The sequence below is a fragment of the Coregonus lavaretus genome (genome assembly GCF_964263955.1).
Source record: "Coregonus lavaretus genome assembly, chromosome: 4".
NCBI classification, from domain to species: domain Eukaryota; kingdom Metazoa; phylum Chordata; class Actinopteri; order Salmoniformes; family Salmonidae; genus Coregonus; species Coregonus lavaretus.
Genome location: NC_139991.1, coordinates 79,361,843 through 79,367,842, shown reverse-complemented (window position 1 = coordinate 79,367,842; position 6,000 = coordinate 79,361,843).

Sequence of the window (6,000 nt, the reverse complement as noted above, 5' to 3'; positions counted from 1 at the left end):
GGGTTCAATTCTAGGGCAGACTCTATTCTCTGTGTATATCAATGATGTCGCTCTTGCTGCTGGTGACTCTCAGATCCACCTCTACGCAGACGACACCATTTTGTATACATCTGGCCCTTCATTGGACACGGTGTTAACAAACCTCCAAACGAGCTTCAATACCATACAACACTCCTTCCGTGGCCTCCAACTGCTCTTAAACGCTAGTAAAACTAAATGCATGCTATTCAATTGAATGCGACCGGGAGACCCATGGGGCGGCGCACAATTGGCCCAGCGTCGTCCAGGGTAGGGGAGGGAATGGCCGGCAGGGATGTAGCTCAGTTGGTAGAGCATGGCGTTTGCAACGCCAGGGTTGTGGGTTTGATTCCCACGGGGGGCCAGTATGAAAAAAAAAAAAACTAACTTAACTGTAAGTCGCTCTGGATAAGAGCATCTGCTAAATGACTAAAATGTAAATGTGCAAGTGGGAAGTGTTGAAAGGGATGTGGTAGAGGGGAGTCAGTGGTCTGTGGCCTCAGTTGATCAGGAGAAGGATATGGATATCTCTCTTGATACGATATCAGCTGGTGAGGACTCAATTTACGATCTAGAGGAGGTAAATGGGTTTCTTGATCAGACTTTTGGGAAATCTGTCAAATTGGCAGATTATTTTGATGTTGATAAGATTGTGAGGTCAGCTGTGATGTTACAGAAGACGGTGGGGTTAGACCAGTTGAGTGAGAAGAAGCGGTTTCGCTTGAGGAAATGTGTTCCTGCTGTTGCAGCAGCAAAAGGTGGTGGGAAACGTGGTCAGGTTAAGAGAACATTTAAATAATGATGATGATTATGCCTCATAGGGTGTTCTATTCTCTTTGTCTGGTTTCTCTGTGGTATCTTCTGCTTTTCCTTTTTCTTTTCTATATGGAGATACTAAGGGTAGGTTCTCTCAATATTAATGGAGGAAGGGACAGGAATAAGAGGGCTTGGGTATTAGAAGTAATAAAACAGAAAAGGCTTAATGTAGTTTTCCTACAGGAGACACATAGTGATGAGGAAAATGAGGTTGACTGGGGTATGTGGTGGGAGGGGCAGCATATACTCAGTCATGGTACTAATTTCAGTGCTGGGGTGGCAATCTTGTTTTCTTCAGGTTTAGGGGTGACTGTGGTATCTACAATAGAGATTGTCAAGGGTCTGGTTTTATTGGTCAAGGTGGATGTTATGGGGTTTTTGTTTGTTTTTTTGAATGTTTATGCTCCTAATGAGGGTACAGAGCGTATTGTTGGTTTTGATAAAATAAAGGAAACCTTAAGACAGTGTGACCAAGAGGGGTGTATGGTTTTAGGGGGGGACTGGAACTGTACAGTGGATTTTACTGTTGATCGCACCGCTGAAGTACCTCACCTGCGGTCAGCAATTTGTCTGTCTGGTCTATTAACTGAGTTTGAGCTTTCTGATGTGTGGAGAGTAAGGAATGCAAAAGTTAGGCAGTACACATGGCTAAAAGTTAATGAAGGTCATGTCAGTGCAGCAAGGTTAGACAGGTTGTATGTATCTGAGCAATACTGTAGTAGGGTTGGAAGGTGTGACATCACTCCTTGGGTTTCTCTGATCACCATATTGTCACTGTTGATATTCACTTGTCCTGTCCACGAAGGTCATCATCTTATTGGTATTTTAATGTTAAATTGTTACATGATGTCATGTTTTGTGAAAGGTTTTTGTTGTTTTGGGAAAAATGGAGGGTTACAAAAGGGAACTTTGAGTCCTTGAGACAATGGTGGGAGGTTGGGAAGTCCCAAATACGATTATTTTGTCAACAGTATACTGCTCTGTCTCGAATTGAAGTTAAATAGACTATCAGGGCCCTTGAACAGGACATTACATCTATTGAATTGAAGTTGCTCACTCAGAATGACCCCGGACTAGTCATGAACTTACAGGACAAGAAACATGAACTGAGGTCGTTTCTGCATGAAAGAGTGAAGGGTGCCTTGATTAGGTCTTGTTTCGCTTCCCTCAAGGATATGGATGCTCCTAGTGCTTTTTTAAAAAACCTAGGGAAGTCGACATTGCAACGTAAACAGATGGTCTGCCTTCGTCTCCCTGATGGGAAGGTGACCACGGATGACAGTGAAATACGTCAACATGCCGTGGATTTCTATTCTGCCCTCAATTGGGACCTGAGCAAAGAGTCGCATTGGACTCTGACATTACACTGCAAGAGCTGTCCACAGCAGTTATGCAGCTCTCAACAAGCCGAGCCCCTGGCATTGATGGTTTACCATCTGAGTTTTATAAGCACTTTTGGGGTCTATTGGGGAGGATTTTTATGAAGTGGTGTGTGAATCTTTTCATGAGGGCTCTCTTCCTGTATCTTGTCAACGTGCGGTACTTTCACTGTTGCCAAAAAAGGGGAATTGGCTCTCATAAAAAATTGGAGACCTGTTGCTTTGCTGTGTGCAGAATATAAAATTGTTTCTAAATGTCTCTCAAACAGGTTGAAAGAGTATCTGGGATTGTTGGTCCACAAGGACCAGTCCTACTGTGTACCTGATCGATCTATTGTTGACAACTTGTTTCTAATAAGAGATGTTTTAGACATTTGTAAACTGTCTGATGTAAATGTGGGTTTACTTTCTTTGGATCAGCAGAAGGCTTTTGATCGTGTGGACCACCAGTACTTGTTTAAAACAATGAAAGCCTTTGGGTTTGGGGATGTTTTTTTGTCTTGGATGCATTTACTGTATGCTGGGGCTTGTGTATGGTGAAGGTGGGGGGTGGTTTGAGTTGTCCCATCCCTGTCCAAAGGGGCATCAGGCAGGGATGTCCAATTTCAGGGCAGTTATATAGTCTGGCGATTGAACCAATGCTTTGTTTTTTAAAAGCGAAGCTTACTGGTTTCTCTGTGCCAGGTGTAATGAAGGGTCCCACGATAGCACTGTCTGCGTATGCAGATGACGTGACAGTTTTTATTACAGGGGGTGAGGATGTTAAGGTTCTCTCAAACGCTTTAAAGGTGTATGAGGGGGCCTCCTCAGCTAGTCAATTGGGAAAAGAGTGAATTGCTGTGGGCAGGCCAGCTTCAGATGGGGTCCGCTCCACGGTTACCAGGGGGGCTTCAGTCGGGCAGAGATGGGATGAAGACTTTGGGGGGTTTTCTAGGCTCCGATGTCTTTCAGAAAAAGAACTGGGAGGGTATAGTGGAGAAAGTGTGTGCCAGACTGTCAAGATGGAAATGGGTGCTGCCCCAGCTGTCTTTTACATTTTTGTCATTTAGCAGACGCTCTTATCCAGAGCGACTTACAGTTAGTGCATACATTATTCTTTTATATTTTCATACTGGCCCCCCATGGGAATCAAACCCACAACCCTGGCATTGCAAACGCCATGCTCTACCAACTGAGCTACCTCCCTGCTGGCCATTCCCTCCCCTACCCTGGACGACGCTGGGCCAATTGTGCGCCACCCCATTGGTCTCCCGGTTGCGGCCGGCTACAGCAGAGCCAGGATTCGAACCAGGATCTCTAGTGGCACAGCTAGCACTGCGATGCAGTGCCTTAGACCACTGCGCCACTCGGGAGATAGGGGTATGGGTACTGGTAGCTAATAATCTTGCTGCCTTTACCCTGTGGCACAGACTAATGATTTTACAGCCACCAAAGGGTCTGATACAAGAGCTTCAGAGGACCCTTGTCAATTTCTTCTGGTCTGGACAACATTGGATTAAAGCTTCAGCCCTGTACCTGCCACTGCACGAGGGTGGGCAAGGCCTGGTGGACATTTCTTCCAGGATCATGGCTTTCCGGCTTCAAGCAGCCCAGACACTGTTGTACAGTGATGGTTTTAGCTGGGTTGACACAGCCTACACATTGATGAGGAGAGCGGGCTGTTTGGGCTTAGACAAGCACCTTTTCCTCTTAAAGCTGGAGGGGGGTGAGTTGCCTGGCCTGACTCCATTTTATGAGTCTGTTATGCAGGCTTGGAGAGTTCTGGTCAAGTACCGTAAGGCCTGCACGCCACCAGGGATGTGGCTTTTTGAAGAGCCTCTTTTTCACAACACTGCCATCCAGTCCCGTGTTCTGGGTTCAGCTAACCTACGTTCATGCCTGTTAGACGTGGAGTGTACTAAGCTGGGTCATGTGATGCGGAACAGGAATAGGTCATTGGAGGAGCTGGGAGAAAGAGCAGGGATCCGATCGTCTCGCCTACTGAGGAAGGTCGTCGTTGAGGTCTGTGACTCCTTGCCAGTACTTCATCTGCAGTATGTGACTGACACTTCCAATTCTGATCGGTGGAAGGAGGGTCTGGATTATGTGTTCCCTGCACTGATTGTTAGTGCTGCGGCGGGGGCATTCGAGGAGGACGTGGGGATGCTGCTTTCCTTCGATACCCCGGAGCTGGGGGAGTTCAAGGACATGGGAAAGAAGGCCAGGGGTAAAATCGACGAGGTGGGCGGGTGTGCTTGGTCCAGGTGCCTCCCCAAAAGGCTGTTGGCGATCATTATACAAACTGCCAATTGATAAGAGGACAGCTGACCTCCAATGGAGGATAATACATGGAGCCATAGCCACCAACATGTATCTGGTACACCTGGATCCTACTGTTGGGGAGGGGTGTCCATTCTGTGCTGAGTCTGAAACTCTGGCACATCTGTTTTTACAGTGTCCCAGGTTGGTCGGGATGATTGACCTGATCACTAATTGGTTCTCAACGTTGGGAGAGGTTTTCTCTTCCCAACTGTATATATTTGGGCCAAAGTACAGGTTTAGTCAGAAAGGTATAGTTGTGTTGCTTAATTTTGTGCTAGGGGCAGCTAAATTAGCGATATGGAAGACCCGAAAGAACAGTATTCGAGGACAGGGGTCTGTGGATGTGGTGGGAATGCTGGAGGGAATGTTGGCAGCGAGACTAAGGGTTGAGTTTGCCTATTATAAACAATATTGATCTGTTTATGAGTATATGGGGTATTCAGAGGCTGTTGTGTTTAGTAACTGTGGAGGAGGAATTGGAGTTGTGTTTTTAATTGATGTGTAACTACGGTTTTGTATGAGTATTTATTGTGTGGTGGGCTCCCAGACCCAATAAAGATTATTTAAAACTCAAACTCTCTCTCTCTCTTCTCTCTCTCTCTCTCTCTCTCTCTTCTCTCTCTCTCTCTCTCTCTCTCTCTCTCTCTCTCTCTCTCTCTCTCTCTCTCTCTCTCTCTCTCTCTCTCTCTCTCTCTCTCTCTCTCTCTCTCTTCTCTCTCTCTGCTCTCTCTCTCTCTCTCTGCCTGCCTCTCTCTCTCTCTCTCTCTCTCTCTCTCTCTCTCTCTCTCTGTCTGTCTCCCGAGTGGCGCAGTGGTCTAAGGCACTGCATCGCAGTGCTAGCTGTGCCACTAGAGATCCTGGTTTGAATCCAGGCTCTGTCGTAGCCGGCTGCGACCGGGAGACCCATGGGGCGGTGCACAATTGGCCCAGGGTAGGGGAGGGAATGGCCGGCAGGGATGTAGAGCACGGGGGTTATGAAAATAATAAAATAATGTATGCACTCACTAACTGTAAGTCGCTCTGGATAAGAGCGTATGCTAAATGACTGGAATGTAAATCTGACTCTGTCTCTCTGCCTTTATCTCTCACTCTGCCTCTCTCTCGCTCTGCCTCTCCCTCACTGTCTCTCTCCCTTTCTCTCTCTCAGGGGTTTAGAAGGAGCTTTATGTTAAAAGGATTCTGATTTGCCTTACGGGCTGACAGTCAGTACCATTAGGAATACAATTAAAGTATTTTTACATCAATGTTCAATGTGCCTGAAGTGTCAAACTTTTGAATTGCGCATAACGTTAGTGTTTAAGATACTGCTGGTTTGAAGTTATGGCTATGAAGTCCCTGCAGGGTTAGAGTTAGTCTCTACAGAAGGAGAGGCAGTGTCCCTGCTGGGTTAGAGTTAGTCTCTACAGAGGGAGAGACAGTGTCCCTGCAGGTTTAGCGTTAGTCTCTACAGAGGGAGAGACATTGTCCCTGCAGGGTTAGAGTTAGT